At 40.2% G+C, this 16,935-nt stretch overlaps 1 long non-coding RNA gene across 2 annotated transcripts in view; it reads left to right on the forward strand.

Moving 5' to 3' along the window:
• The window catches only part of LOC148225189 (uncharacterized), a 28,719-nt gene extending 12,530 nt beyond the window's left edge, over positions 1-16,189 (forward strand). The window contains exons 3-5 of one of the 2 annotated variants that reach the window (XR_015801600.1): positions 2,126-2,213; positions 13,578-13,733; positions 14,608-16,189. This is a non-coding gene — a long non-coding RNA (uncharacterized LOC148225189). Of the gene's footprint in view, positions 1-2,125; positions 2,214-13,577 lie in introns of both variants that reach the window. The other variant, XR_015801461.1, reaches the window with a different exon arrangement.
• The last annotated feature ends 746 nt before the right edge of the window (positions 16,190-16,935 follow it).

Raw genomic sequence — 16,935 nt, forward strand, 5'->3', positions numbered from 1 at the left:
TGCTGTCAGAGCAGTCCAGAGGTCCTGACAGCCTTTGTGTCTGGGCTTAGCCCTTGGATTTCCATGGCTGCTTCAAACTAGGAAGCATACTTGTAATCAGAGACTTCAGCTACACATCAGTTATTTATTTCTGATTTTAAACCTGCCTTTTGGGAGAGAGCTTCTACAGTCTATTTTCTTTGCCAGATGATTTTCTTCAGTGAAACAGCTGCCTTATTGCAGATGAAAGAAAAGATTAACAGAAAAGTGCACATATTTGATGTTTAAATTTAGTTTTAAAGTTTTGAAATGGGTATTTTTTATGAACCCTGCTTGCATGGTGTTATGAGATTCCTGTCATTTCAGCAGTCTCTTTACTTCATGTTCTCCTTTTAACAGCAGTAAAATACCTACTCTTTCTCCATCTTAGAAGATCACCATATTTTTGTTTTCTTTTTCCCTCTCTGTGTTGCCACAGAGTAAACAGGGAACAACCAAGCTGTCAGGTGGCCTTCCTTCTAGTACATAGATCCCCTACTGGTTTTTCCAGCACTGCAGCTGAGAGTAGCCCAGTCAGTAGCTACTCCTTTCTTTAGCATCCTGGCAGGAACGAGTTGCTGTGAATCCAAGGAACAGACTAATATTCTTCAGTTTAGCATTTAAAAGCTGGATGTCCAGACTGAGTTTTCATCTAGACTCTCTCTGCTCTTGGCTAGGCACAGAAAGGCAATTTCCAAGGTGATCCAAGACATCCAAGGAGTGGGGGGGTAATTGCCTATAAAACTTTCTTTTTCCTGAAAATTTGGGGTTTTTTCGTCTGGAGGTTGCATTTCCTATTAGGGTAGCATTAGCAGGACAAATGTTCGTTCTGCTCAGTAGCCACTGTCTTCTGGAATTGGAAGCGTTCAGTTCCTTCAGTCCTCAGATGAAACCTTGTTAGGCTAGATCTGTCGTAGCTGAAAGCAAAAGAGGAATAAAGGAAACTATTTTGTTTACCGCATTAGTAGAAAAATAAACCTTACATCAGAGTGATAAACAACAAAACAACAAAAGAATGTTTAAGGTTTCCAGTTCAGGTTTCCCCTGAACTTGCACCACTACATTCATCAGTGCAATCAATATAACAATTTGTATGAACACATCAGCAACACCATCACAAAAATCCCTGCATGTCAGAGCTCTTTAGCCTTGCCTTCTTATCTAAGTGAAGATAATAGTATTTAATTTTTATCACTATATTTTGAAATTGATACACTTCAACACTGCCTGTAGTTTCAAATACAGACTACTAGAGATAATAAATCTGCTGGGCAAAATTTTCGTTTTTCCAGAAGATTTGTTATTGTACAATAGAAACAATTCCAGGCAATACTGATATGTTAAAGTTCTACTTTAATACAGTGTAAGGATTGGATTCCTTTACTGGGATGTCTACGAGAAAGGGGATCGATTGTTTGAGGCTGAGAAAATACTAAACAATGAAGCATAAAAGACAAAAATAGTAAATCTGATAGGTTGTTTTACAGGTCTCTCGAGGTAATTCCATCTTGATACACAAACGCCTTGACTGTGAAGACACAAAAAGTAGTTGAGTGAAATCAGCAGATCTCTACTTGATGAGGCCACAAATTTCAATCTAAACTATTGGAGAAAAAGTTGCTTTGGGAATAATTTGCTTTTGGCAGGAACACTGCGGATATGCTTGGCACTGATAAAGCAGGAGTGTTAGCCATGGAAGGGGTCAAGTCAGGAGGCCAGTGGGGTAAAAGAAGACACTTAGAATTTTTGTGTATAGGTCAGCAGGAAATCTGAATGAGCAGAAGTGCAGGTGAGTGAAGAGTAGTTGCATAGTGCTCTCAGTTCCCAAGTGTGCAGCACAAGAATACTTTATCTATATGTTCGTCTCCCACTTGTAAATGGGAGATAGTTTCATTTATATATCCCTCCCCGAGGTGTGAATTTGGACTCTCTGAAGGCTGTGAGCTATGTGCACAGGAATGTCTTGGGTGGATTTTTTTTAAAAGTCAAGGTAAATGCAGAAGTAGTCAAGTAAGCTGCTAAGTCTCTGAAAGGAAACATACGTTCATTTTATGTATTTGTTTTTTCCCCTGAATATATTGAATGTGTGCTTTGTTTTGTATTGCAGCTTACACTGTGGCATATGCTTTACTGATTACAGCAAGTTGGGCCTGCAAAATTCATTACTTAACAGAGGAAGGATATTTACAGCAAAGGTAAGAAAACTGTAATGAAAGGATAGATATCGAGGTTAGTTTTAAATTTATCTCACTGCAAAATTAAGTTGATAGGGAAGTTCAGGGAACAAATCTGAGCTTACTTGTTAGCAAATCCATTTCAAAAGGCTGAGGTGAATTTTCAGAGTTCAGTCTCAAAGTTTTTGTTAAGGTTGTAGAGCTGTGCAAATATTGGAGGCACTTAATGCTTTTAGGCAGGACTCAGTGGACTGATTCCTTACCAACTAGGTGATCAACAATTCTGCAGTGACAAAGCTTTAATCTGGATATGTGCACCGAACCATCACAGCACTGTGTTGGTGGTTACTGTTCTGAAGAAAAGATAGATAAATAGCCATTTATGTCATCTATACTTGCATTTGCTGAGCTTTTAAGCCACATGGAAGTGTTTGGTGCTGAACTCTTTGGTTATGAAAACTGGTAGTGTTCTCTGATGCAAGGGCCAGGGAGAAGAGGGATGGTTCTTTGCCAATAGCAAGAGAAGCTAAGCTGATGTTCTTCCAAGACCAATGCCCTAAAAACTTGCAGTGCCTGTAGGTAATTATGGCATAGCTGGAAGTACTGTGAGAGGCTATACATTGCACTCCCAGGACAGTAGCTACTGTGGGCAGCAAGCTGCTAACTAAGTTCTCAGCTCCTTTTAAAAGAAAGATTAAAACTTCCCTTTCTAAGCAATGTGATTCACCTATTAGCACCAAACAGCCTATTAGCATTTCTTTCTCTTGATGAATACATACTCAGGGTCTTTTAAAATAAGGTAATACAAGCATTGTGCACTATTTGCCTACTTTTGGGTCAACCTAGCAAAATGGGCCTCTAGAAATTGGTATAGTCCTGGGGACAACGTGTGTTGCCAACACTGAGGTGTTACAAGCCACCCCACCAAAACTTTCTGGCAGCATAATGTTTGTTGTTCATTAGAAATAAATGCCATTATGCCCACTGAAAAATGTTTTCTTTTTCTTTTATATATATATATATATATATATACAAGGCTGTATATGTTGGTGGAATTGAACTTAGGTGAATTAGAAGTAAACTACCTTTCTCAAGTCATCTGTGATTTGATCCAAAAACCTGAAGGCACATATCAGTGCTGATAATTAAATACATGGGTACCATACACCAGCGGAGTCCAGGCAATCTGCCCCACTACAGACATCCCAAGTAGACCACCAGCAGATTATAAAACTCTGAACCATGTCTTAGGGTTTAAATGACACCCCAGAATACTGCAGAGCTATGGTAGACAGGGTAATTAGATAGGAGGAAAAGTCTGACCTATCTGCCTTCTTTGCTGATTGCTCCATGTCCTAAGGGCATTGGGAGGGGGCAAGGTTTCATTAAGCAAGTTTTTGGTGCTGCTTCATTGCACCTTCACAGCACTGATTTAGAATTTGCTGTTTCTGGCATTTGGTCACTAAAAAGACCAACAGGATCAACAGAAATAGCATCGCTTCAATTAAAAAATAAAACTGGTGCTTGGCAGGAAATGCTAATTACTTGTATTCCCTTTAGCCCAGATGTTAAAGGTATTTAGATGTTTAAAGACACAGGTAGGTACATGGAAGATTTTTCCAACGTAGTTATTTGCTCAACTCTAATTATTTTTAATGAGGCTATTGTGCCTCTTTATTTCAAAGATGTCTGGTAGGAACATATCTGTTATGAATGGTTTTCTATTTTTCCAATTAAACAAACAACAAAGATTAAAAGTAACAACAAGTTTTAATAGTAACAATTATAAATGAATACAATCAGAAGTATTAAAGATGATTACAAAAATTATTGAAACTAAATACCATCCAAGTAAAGTATTACAATTGTATAATTTGGGATGGATAAAATTTGAGAGTAAGTGTTTTAGTATAATTGAGGTTCGTATAAAGCATAAGCAAAACCGACCGGGGGTACGGGGAGGGGCCTGCCCTTCCTCTCGTACCAAAGCATTTGGACTAACAATCCCACTTATATACTATAGGCTACAAAAGTTTCTAGAAAGCTCCTCCTAGTTTCTATTCCTAAGATCTACGTAACTATACTGCACGGCGCATGCTCTACTAATGGGTTAGGGGGTCTCTTATCCTTTTAAGGGTCTTATTTCCGGTGAAGGCTCATCATCTTCATCAGTGACCTAGGTGTGACCTGCAGGTAGCGCAGGCGCCCTGTGTGACTGAGCAGATGTTTTCCATAACATGACTTTAATTAAGTCCCATGCTTGGGATCATTCCATTTTTGACAGCTTCAAGGTTGAAGCTGTATTTCTAGATGCCGCTTATCAGACCTCCGTCCTTCTACTATTCTTATCTGACTTTCTTCTAACCTCCTTCTTCGACTCCCAACATCTGGGAGATGTCTTTTATCCTGTATCACCCATCTCCCCCCCTTTCACTCGGTAACAATAGTCTTTTATTGATCTAAATACAATTTTGTTAATATAGTTACAATTTAATTAGCACGAATCACATTTATCACATATCTGAGGGCTAAAGCACTGGATGCTTTTACAAATCTGCTACAATGTCACTATTGAAAAAGATACTTCATTATGTAAGCATTACAAGACTGATCTGCCATTAAAGTGATCTGTAGATTGTACTGATGCCTTTAACTTTTTAGTGGGCTAACGGCATCCAACACTGAATAGGCAAACTGGAAAAAATACTATTTTCCAGCTCCTCAGAAGAATAATTGTATATTACAGTTATGGTCTGAAACTATGGAGCTGTAAAATGTGGGGGGAGAGGAAGGGGCATGTGTGTCATAAAACTGGAGAGTTTTGTTCTGTTAGCACTTCAGAGAGCCACAGTACTTTCATGCTGCTGTCTGAGAAGTGGATCTCAGGTTTGAAGAATCTCCTTTCAGTGGCCTGAAGGTAACACTTGGTAACACAGTGCAGCAAATGGGGCATGGACTTGGCCCCAGGAGAACGAGGGGTCTGCCTGATCACCCACACTCTTCTTTGCTGGTCCAACATCACCTCCGTTGGAAGCTGTTTTGAGATCTGGTGCATGAAGCTACTTGCAAAGAGTCACCTTCATGTGGCAAGAATAGTCAGTGAAATAGGGACATCATCAGCTGAAGAGGCCAGGAAGGTCTGGATGTCCCCACAAGCAGGGGCTGTGAGAAATTTGCCTGTGCTCACCCATACTCATGGCTCATTTTACACTCACACACAAACATAGAGATAGGCACACATCCTTTTCTCACCCTGGCATACTCCCTTGCATATTTAACAGTGTAAATATGAATTTCAATGTTAGAAAAAAGCTCGGCTGATAATGATGCCATTAAATGCTATGGCTTCTCAAAAACATTTTTTTTTAATAAGAAATGAAAAGCAGTGATGGAGGTGGGGAGGAAAGATGGCTAAAAGCAAACTATACTGGTAGAATATTAAAGCATGAGGGTACACAGGAAATGTGTGTTTTGATTTGATTCTAATTCTTTTGGAAGAGGGGATATTGAAAAAGAAAGTACTGCAATCTAAAACTGAGACAAACATCAATATGCAGTTAAATAACAACAGAAATTGTTACAAAAATCAGGTTGGTAATGGTAATTAATGAGATCAAAATCGTGATGGTGATGATTTCTTTCTTTACTGACTTAATTTTGATGTGACTCTGAAGCTGCCTGCCACATTTTGACCTAAGAAATCATTTTCCCTAAAATTGTGATAGTAATATAGTATTACTGCAGTTAATTACTTAGTCACGATGTTGCCATGGGTGTAAGATGGGCTTACAAAGGGGTGGCAAGGGCTGTGGTATTGGTGAATTAGCACTGTATGTGCCTGTATGGAGTTTGGTGAAAATTTGGACCAAGTAGCCTTTTAGTTTTAAAAGATGTCTGCTTTCAGACTAGCTGAAATAATTTGTCCAGAACTCAGTGAATAATTTTATCTATAAGCAAAAATAAAAATGAAAGCGGAAGAACTATGACTCTTTTTGTATAAAAAGATTGCAATACGATGTGTCAAAATTGCATTGTTCAAAGCCTGCACTAGTGTGCCCTGGAAAACAGTGCGAGACCCTCCTGTCATTAGTGAAACTATTTGATTTTGTATGAAACAAAATATGAGTAATATTAACATATTGTTTACAATTTTCTATCTTGACCAAGGCACAGAAATCATGGTTTTGTGTACCAGTGTGTGGCACAACTGAATTAAACCAAGGTAATAAAGAGCAATGATTTGAAAAGAAAGATAGCAAGAGTAGAAGCTTATGATGGTTTAGCTGATGCCTTTTTTGTTTTGGTTCCTTTTTGACATTTACTTCTGACCAAACCTAGAAATTAGCTATTCCTGATTTGCTTTTTTCCTTTTATCTATTATCTCAGAGGTACTGTCAATATATCCCTTTGAAATATTACAGTGCAGAAAATACCTTCATGCTTTTTCAGCCTGGGTCTTGTTTTCATATAACTGACATTTACAAATAATGCAAAACATTTCCATAACAACAGTCCAGTGCATCTCTTTAATTCCAAGCACAAGGACAGATCTCTTTCCATTTCCATAAGAACACTATAACAAATCATTAGTGAAGGGCTGGGGATTTTTATATATCCATTAGCAGTAGTTGGTAGTTTTCTGTAAGGGTAAAATCTGAGATTGTGGGCATTTGAAAGCAAGTAGGACATTGGAGCCAAATTAATCTTCAGGCAGTATTGTTTGAAAGCCCTGTGAGATAGTGCAGATCATTGATCTGGTAGGAACTGACATTGCTGGGAGTCTGGTCTAAATCTTAACAGATATGTGGCAGTTCACAGTTTACAAGGAAATGCATTTGCATGTTCCCAAGATAGTAGTGTTATTCCCAAAGACAGTAATCTGCTTCTTGGAAAGCTGGAGCAATAAACTCTGTAGCAAGAGATCTATATCCAAAATTGGAGCTAAGCCCACAAACATCTATCTGTATGCCAAATAAGGGGGCAGGCAATGACTTCTGAGATGTGAAGAGTTCTGTCTAATGCTGTGCTTTGAGTGTCCACAGCACTCACCCAGACAAGATGGAAACCCACCACTCTTCCACTTTGAGAGCAGAAAGATCACTTCCTTTTGTGTGGGAGTGAGTTGTCCTTCATGTCCTTTACTTATTTTGTGCTTTGATGCAATTCTTATGGAACTTGGAGGGACTTTATGATGGTAGTCCAGCATTGTAGATGATGGTGTCTGACAGTTTCCTCTAGGAAATTACTGAATTTCACCGGAAAAAAGTGTCCTGGATTCTGCTGGAAACTAGTTCCACGTTTCCAGTTCTCCAATGATTATAAATCTCTTGTTTTTTAAAGACTGTTTACTCATTGCCATTTTGTGTCCTTTTGCTCTGGTTCCAACGTCATATTTCAATTTTAAAACTCTCCTTTCTGGTGGAGAATTAGATGCTGCTTTCCTCTAGTGTAATTATTGAAAGTAATCATTCCCTCCCAGCTGTATCCCAACAGTCTTTAAATGCTTGATATTGGGTGTGATTTTTCTATGAAAAGCACAGCCAGTAGTCAATGCAATAAATGACAAGAGAAAAAAGTTGGGCAGCTCAGTAAAAGGAAAGATATATTATGCCATTATGACCTGTTTGATTAGTTCTTCAGTTCTTGACAGAAAGATTTTCAAGTTGGCCAGAGTTCCAAGTGTATTCCTCTATTCCAGCCTCTCTCTCCTGTAACCCTTTCTCCCTTGCACACTATGTATCATGGATTAAAGCTGCATTTTGCTAGCATCAATTAAGCACTAAGGGTCCACTTAGATTAATGTTTTTGTTTGGAGCAGAGTGAAATTTTAAGTGAACCTCCTGGTTTCCCACACTTCCTGCACCTAATTTTGTACCACGGGATGGCCTTAGAGCTCATGAGCTGTGCTGTTTCAAGAGGAAATGAAGGTTGAATATGTGCTGGAGTGCAGCACTTCAGCCACAAATGGGCATCCTGTCCAGGAGGCCAGACTAGAAATAGTCTGAAAGTAAAACCAGTACAGTAGAATTGGGAAATCAGGTCCTCAGCATGTTTCACTCTACACGCCCACCCCCATGGGTTACATTCCTCACTACTGCAGACATGGGATCAGTGTTCTGCCCTTGTTTCCTGGGTTTCTGATGTATGGTATAAGTAGATCATACCTGCATGAAGTTTTCTTTAACCTTATAATATCTTTGCATCAATCTTTATCACTTTTAATCTGCAACAGGGATTATCCAACATTTAGGCAAGCAGATGAAACTGTCAGAAGAGTACAAACCAGCTATTCCTGCCATGCATGACTGCAGTCTCACAGAAACACATCACTGGTAATCAAGATTAAGATCCAGCAACACATTCACATCCTTGAAACAGATTCCTTTGGATGGTATCCCTGGGTAACATACTGATTCGTGAATAGCAATTTGAGGATAAAGAAGACAATTGTACCAGTAAAGCAAGGGGGTAGATTCAAATTTAAAGGCTTGAGTCAATACGACAGATTCAAACCCTGCATTTGCATATATTGACTTTTCTTCCTTTGGTGCTGAAAGCATAAAGATTTAAGTCTTCCTTATCAGCTTAAAAATGCTCTTTTAGCAGAAAGAACAACAAACTGGTTATCTGTGTTTTAGTCAGTTGCATTTACCAGAGCATGGAGTAGGAACTGGTACTTTATGACGGTTTTCCATCTCATCCAAGGTGAGCTGTTCCTGTAGTCCCTACATTTGGTGATATGCAGAACAGGGCTTGCCTGACTGCAGCGCTCAGGACCTGGTTCTGTCTTAATGTATTCTGACTTGAGAAAGAAGGATTACATGCTGAAGGAATGTTTGCAAGACAGAATACCTGTATTAACAGCTGATTAATTAGTCTAAGACGAGCCGTGGCCTGTGGCTCTACTCCTGCAAGTTTATGTGTTTGCTTTTCCTCTGACTATCTGAAGGATTTGTGATATGGTTTAAATGGAAATTTGAGATCTCTGTGTGTGGGCAGGAGCTGGTATTCCTGCTGCAGTAATGACAAGATTGTTCCTGGTGTTGATACAACAGTGAAGACAAGCCTGAAGCAATAACATTTTGTACTTAAAATAGCTTCATTGTGGAATGACCACCACTTCCAATGAAAATGAATCCTAAATGCAGTACATTGTTGGTTGTCTGCAAAATTGTACTATCAGTCCTTCCTTCTTTTAGTTTATTAAGTTTGTGGACTTGGTTATGAGATGGGAATGAGTGATTATGCAGGATATGAACAAGCAAGTTGTATATCTCCATGTATATCCTTGTTCATGAAACTTCTGCTAAAGTAATTTATTCTTGAATGCAGAGAACATAAGCATGGCCCTCTACAGAATATCTTAGTTATGAGTATTGCCCAAGGTAACATCATGTTTAAATTATAGACTTTTATACAACTCTGTTCTTGGAGTATGCTGTGTCTGGCACAGTAAATCTTTGTAGAGTTTATTTTATTGTTAACACTTTGAAGAGGAAGAGCAAATACTCTCACCCTCTTATCATGTTCATTGCAGGGGCTTGTGATAAAGACTGAGATTGTAAGTTTGAAGAGCTCTCCTCAAAATCAGTGTAAAAAATAATAAATCAAACATGGAAAATCTGATTGTTAATCCCTGAAAACTACTTCTTTTCACTTCCTGACCCAAAGCTTAGGTGTAGGATTGGTGGCATTTTGCCTTGGTTGAGTTGGTTTCCTCTTCTGTAATCCTGAATTATTTGTAAAATTTGGTTTTAATGTTAATGCACTGAATACTGTAGGAAAATGACTCTTCTTGGATGACATACTTTTCCCTTGGTTTGTACAATTTATGGACACTCAGAGCCCACAGGATGGGCCCCATATGAACAGCAATGCTGACTGGCACTTGCTTTGGGAACCTCTCAGAGCAAGACTGCATCACTGCTCTCTCACTGCCAAAGGGAAGGCAAAGGAAGAGGGCACTAGTGTAAACCTCTTCCCTCCTCATCCCAGGACAGGAGGAGGCCAGGCTGGTGTGGACTCTGTGGGTCTCTGCATTCTCATGTGTTGGTTTTGAGATTGGACAAGTAAGGAAAAAAGGATGTAGGAAAAGAAATTTTTCTCCAGTCACCTTTGCCTGGGTCTTACCCAGTTGGGAATGGTTTTACAGAAGCTGCAGTGAAGGGTGAAGGGCCTTGAGGGGAAGCCATCGAAGGAATTTGGTCTGCTCAGCCTGAAGAAGAGGAGACTGAGGGGAGACCTCATCGCAGTCAGCAGATTCCTCATGAGGGGAAGTGGAGGGGTAGGCATTGATCGCTTCACTCTCAGGACCAGTCACAGGACCCAAGGGTCTGAAACTGGGTCAGGGGAGTTTTAGCTTGGATATCAGGAAAAGGTTTTTGACCCAGAGGGTGTTTGGGCACTGGCATAGGCTCCCCAGGAAAGTGGTCACAGCACCAAGCCTGAAAGAATTCAAGAAGCATTTGGACAACACTCTCAGGCACATCGTGTGACTGTGCCAGCTGCTCTGTGCCAGGCCAGAAGTTGGATATTAAGATCCTTATGAGCCTCTTCCATCTCAGAATATTCTGCAATTGCATGGAATTGTTAAAACAAAGACTGTTACTCTTTTCCTATGATACTAGTTATGGTTTGAGCTAACTTTCTTTCTTGTATGTTTTTTAGTGCAGATATTATTAGTTTAGAGATATCTCTTTCATGGAATGTTTCTCCTCCTTACATTTAAAGACTCTTTTCTCGCTACTATAATCCTGCCAGCTGGCGGCTCAGAGGACAGCTTATTTTCTCACCTTCTCACCTTTCTCACCAGGCTGACAGATATATCCTTTGGGGTTACTGATAGGAACAACCTAAGAAAAACAAGAGAGGAGGTGTGGTGGTGGAAAGAAAGCCAAGTGATACACTGAAGATGGTGTCTCCCAATAATTCCTAGCTGTCCATGGGCACTTGGCTACCTCTGAGCTGAGGTTGCAGACTCAGCATGGGAAAAGTCCCCTTGTTGCTTTGGTACTCAGAGGTTCTCATGAAGACCTACCTTCATTAATTTTTCCCCAATTGCATGCACTAATTACAGCAGCAGAATTGTGAACAACATTTTCTATATATAAATTATGGAAGGAAATTAAATACAGCTCCCAGCTAAGCTCAGATTCCCAAAAAGTATTTTAATGTGTTCATCTGTTTCACCACTTATCGTACTTGATAATTTTATCCTAAGCTATATGTTTTCTTGGAGTTCATCCTACTGCAGACTTTGTAGAGATCTTTGCTTTGTCACAAAGCTCATATGCAGCACTCTGGCAGACATCATGGCTTTTATTCCAATTTAATACAAATTGACTGCCTTTACTGAGCCATCTTTTTAGTAACATTACTCAGTGTTCCTGCCTGAGTCTCACCAAGTGCTGGAATTGCATGTGGCAACCCTCATGTCATATTAGTAGAATAAAGGTTATGCATCCATAAAAAAATCTCCAAATTCTGCCACCCAGATGTTAACTTCGCTAGTGTCTCTCATGTCTTCCTATTGTTAAGTTCTCAGATGAAAACCAAGATTTTCAGAACTGACGGGTGTTTTCTAAACTAGGTGTGTTGAACTTAGGATGACAATTTAAACGGAATTAATTCTCTATGTTTGGCAGCACTTCTTGGACAAGCTTTCCCAGGTTGCTCAGGCTGAGCAGGGAAAATAGAAGTATCCAGTTTTCTACAGGTTTCTCAGACTGACATTCAAATTTAATTTATGGAAATCTTTCTTCTCTCCCTTGTCCTGATACAGTGGTTTCTGAGATGTGAAAGAGACATTTTATTTTTTTGGATTCTTATTTACAGCTGGTTGATATTTGATTTGGTCCAGTGCCCTGAATTTTACTTGTGATGTTTTCCTTTGCATTTTCAATATTTTGTAAAGAAGTTTGTTCATTTAATCTTAATGGAGCTATTTTAAGAAAGCTGGTCACATGCCTCACAAAGGGACACATGTCCCTGGTGAGCGAGTAATCTTGCAAAGATGTATTAACAAATGCATTTATAGCAGTGGTATTCATGGAGGGCTGAGAGGGAGCAGAAGTCATCTGTATGAACCATCTGGAGTAAGTCCCTGATCCTGAGTGACCAGTGCTGGATGCAGCAGATACTCACTGGGACTGGGGCATCATGGAACTCCAGTCTGAGGCATCAGGCACCTCCATGGGGATAGGGATGGGAATGGGGATGGGAATGGCGATGGGCTGAGCCCAGTCTGGGACATCAGCCCACACGACAGGTGGGGGACAGGATCAGCAGGCCTCATGGCCAGGCAGTTCAGGGCTGTGTGAAGCTGAAGACTGGCTTGTTACACATTAGGACATGGGATAAAATGGGGTCCTGACCCATAAGCAGAGGTAGGAGTGTCACCAGGAGAGGTCAGAATAGGACAAAAAGGTCTGTTCATATGCTCAAGATGCTGTCTGCAACTCTAATGTTATCAAGAGTTACAGAGCCACCAGTAGTTTGGAGTTTACAGATGTTTGCAGATAATATACTGCAATAAATGAGGTTGAAATTTGCTAAAGAAGTTGGTCACTATTAATAACTTCCCTTGATCAACTTAATGCATTTCAGGTTGATAGCGCATGGTAATCTCTCCTTGGAGGCTGTTCTTGGCAGGGGATAGATGCATGTAGCTCTAGTTTCTCTGTGTATGTGACAGGATGAGATGAAATAGTAGTGGTGAGCTGCTTATATGTGGTTATATTTGTATTCCCTTGCTTAAATGAATAAGCCATTCTGCTTTGAGTTTGGCATATTGATGGTATTAAAAGTGCTTTATAATGATGCCTTTCTGAGTCTTTCTTGTAAGGATTATCAGGCTGTGTGGCTTGTGCCTAGCTGTTGCTTTTTGCTGTACACTTCTAAGCTACTGGCAGTGCTTCACCCCAGAAACTGCTGCTCATTGAGCTCTGATAGAAGTGTCCCTGCTCTGGTGTTACATCCACCAGAATGTACATTCACCCCCTGGTAAAAAAAGTAACACAGCAGAAGTAAATGGGTGCTCAGAGATGTCCATGAAGGACTTGGTTGACTTAAAAATACACAGTCTTCTCAGCATTTGAAGGCTTCAGGCTGATCTTAAGCACTACATGGCCATATGTTTTTCAGCTGGGGCCAGAAGATGAGCATTATGTATCTCCAGTTTTACTGTGTATAATGGTTCTTTCTAGCCAAACACATTAAGGGATGTTAGTTATTTCTGGTTTATTGCTTTGTGTTTATGCCTTTACCAGGTGTGCAAGGAGAATTGCTCCAACTTCAGAAGTGTCTCCTTCACATTACATCCGGCAGAAATGCCACATTTCTAGCAAGTGGGTAAATACACACAGTCCTGTTTTTCTGCCTTAACAGTCACAGATGCATTTGAAGAAACACCCAAACCTTTTGAGGCATAGCTGAATTCCAGCCCTGAAACTTCTGAAAGTTCACAGCAATGAAGCTAAGCAGTAGAAGGAAATGCTTGAGGAGCAAGAAATCTGGGTTGACCTAGGCTGTCCACCTGCATCAGTAAGTACAGTGGAATAGTAGTGGTGGATCTGCAGAGCAAAAGAGCTGACACTGCAGACTCAGCGGGCAAGATACACATATTTCAGGGACATACGCTTTGGACTAGTCTCCTTCTGTAGGGTCCACATCTGTCAGTGACTGGAGTGCCCTACGGGCAGTTGTGGAAAGCTTCTTACAGGTAAGTTTTATTTGAAAGACACCCAGTGTGTGTTTTACAGGACTGCTCATCCATGTGAAACAAAATGTGTTAAGTGGGAAAAATTGGGAGGTTCACTTCAAAAGGGCGCCCTTGATCTGAACTAAAATGCAAACACAGATGGGCCTGTGATCTTTCCCTGTCTGTCACAATTTCTAGTAAGTAGTGTAGGAAACTGCTTCACAAATCTGAAAGCTCTACAGAGGTCTCCCATTTATTTCTTCTCACAGTGCTGGCAAAGGAACTATTTTTTCCACGTTAAATGTCCAGTTATGGCTCAAGTACTTTATTTAATCGGTGATAAAACCCACTGTGTGTGTTGAGGTTTTTAGAAAGACCAATTTCCTGCAGTTTAACAGCCTACACAGACTGTTTGCTTGAAAGCCAAATTACTGGTTTTATTCAAATATCATTAAGGGTATGTGAAAACTGAAGGAATTTCTTAAGACACGGGAAGTAGAGAATCTGCATTAAATGAAATTTGCCAGAGGAAGAAAATTCTGGTTTATATTTTCTGTGGCACTGTTTCTGCAGTGAAATTTCTAGGGGGATTCTTAGGGAACTGTAATCCAGCAGCAAATGGCTCAGCCTTAATTGTGTTTTCCTGTGGAGCAGAAGCATAAGCTCAAACGCCCGCCAGTGTTTCTTGACTGAAGCTTTCATCTGTTTTTACTGCAGGTTTTTTTCACCAACTGAAGGTGAATAGATTTGAAGAAGCCTTTCAAACATGTAAGAGCTGAGGGATGTGAATAGGATGCAAGGATGAATTAATGTTTATGTGCTAAACTTGCTGAAATTTTGTGCATGATTCCAGAAGGTTGTTATTTGTCTGTCACAGTCTGGGTGGTGGGATGAAGCTGAAGCTACTGATCAGAATTCAGAATGTAAAATTGTTTCTCTTCTGGAAGTTCAGTGGGGTTTTGCTAATGACCTCTGAAAGCCAGGATCTCATGGAGAATATTTAGACAGTTCAGTTAGGGTATGGCAGCTTGAAAAAGGTGAAGATAGCTGGGAAAATAAAAAAGAGGAAGAGAGATAAATAATCCAGTTTCAGGGGTTGCTTTTCCGCAAAGACAGGGAAGGAGCTTGGATCATGTGACAAGACACTTTAAGATATTATCAGGACAAATGTGTAAACTTGCAGGCTTTCCTCTACAAAGACTAAGTCATACTGGGACAGTCACAGAAGGGGTGATGAGTGAAATGAAGAGCCTGATGCCAATGTAGAGGACATAAAAGACATTGTTTCTTAAACAACGTTATGAAAGAAAATTGTTTCTTTAGCCAAACAAAACAAAAACATGGTGGAACGCTTGCATGTCAATACTCAAGAGGGTTAAGTTCCCAACGAGAAGGACAAACCTGAGAGAAGTGACAACAGAGGCATGTGAAAAAATGGTTATTAAAAAGCCATAAATAAAGTGAAGATGCAAATTGGATTCCCAACCATCAGAAGCGTGATGTTCTGAACCAGTTTTCTGACAACAGTGAGGGCAAAAATCCATGTCTAAGACTGAGCTGGATAATACTTTGTGAAAGGAATAGTAAGAGGCTGTGCCTGCAAGAGGAGGGGATCGGATACAGTAATCTTTCAGGATGCTCCTTCAAGTTCTGTGTTCAGACATAGAGCTGTTTGAACACACTGAAGAAAACAAAGGGAAAATTCAACTCGTGTAAAAGCAGATATTTTTATAAATAAAGAAGTAAAAAAATCTGTTTCCTTAGGATCATATTGTGAATGTGAAATACAAAGTAAAGGCAGTGTTGTTATCTTTGCAGGTAGAGTTGCATTATCCAATGCAAGAGGTCAAATGATTATTGTATTCTTGCTTGTGCATTAGGTTTGGATATGTTATGGTTTTACTTGCCTGGAATTTTTCTTGAGAAGTGTACATGTTGTAGCAATGCTGCGTGTGCCTGTATACAGGAAGGCTAATATTACAGCAATATGCGTGAGATAATGGAGCGTGACTGCCAGGAGTGCAACTGGTGAACAGCCAGATAACTGGCTAACAACTGAGACCTTGTCAAAAAAATGAGAGTTCTGTGCGAGATGCCTGCAGTTGTGCACTGGGGATATGGAGGCTGTAAGTGGGCAAACAGCAATTGTTTGGACAAAAAGACACATGGTTTAAGGTGAACACATATTGCTGGTGATAACTGAGGCTCAACTGTGTGCTTAATGAAATGAAGCATGTTAACTAATGCGAAAGTACAAGATGCATTGCTTGAAGATTTGATTAAATATATGCAGACAGGAGCTGTGATCTGGCTGCTTTCTTGGTTAGCTACATCTGGACCTTCCTACATGCTGTTTGATCAAACAAATGTAGAATCACAGTGTCACAGAATGGTTTGGGTTGGAAGGAACCTTCAAGGCCATTTTGTTGCAACATCTCTATCATGGACAGGGACAACCTCCACCAGATGGTTCAAAGGCCCATCCAGCCTGACTTTGGTCACTGGGATGGGGCATCATTGAGCTTCTCAAAACAACCTGTTCCAGTCCCTAACCACCCTCATAGTAAAGAATTTTTTTCTAATATCTAGTCCAAACCTGCCCTCTGTCAGTTGGAAGCCATTCCCCCTTGTCTTATCACTACATTTAAAAAGTCCCTCTCTAGCTCTCTTGAACGCCCCCTTCAGGTACTGGAAAGATGCCATAAAGTCTCTTCTCCAGACTGAACAATCCCATTTCTCTCGGGCAGTCCTCATAAGAGAGGTGCTCCAGACCTCTGCTCATGTTCCTGACCTTCCTCTGGACTAACTCTACAGGTCCACATCCTTCCTTTGTTTGGGGCTCCAGAGCTGGATGCAGCACTCCAGGTTGGGTTTCACAAGGGCAGAGGGGCAGAAATTACTCTCTTGACCTGCTGGTCACATGCTAGATGTTGAACAAAGTCTTCCAGGTGAAGATGGTCTTGGTTAAATGGGACGAAGGATGTAGGATCTATCTCTTCTCAGTGTGAGAGAGACAGATAATTGATCTACTAATTGTGGCTAGTA

This window comes from Sturnus vulgaris, chromosome 1 (assembly GCF_052056855.1).
Source record: "Sturnus vulgaris isolate bStuVul1 chromosome 1, bStuVul1.hap1, whole genome shotgun sequence".
Classification (NCBI taxonomy): Eukaryota; Metazoa; Chordata; class Aves; order Passeriformes; family Sturnidae; genus Sturnus; species Sturnus vulgaris.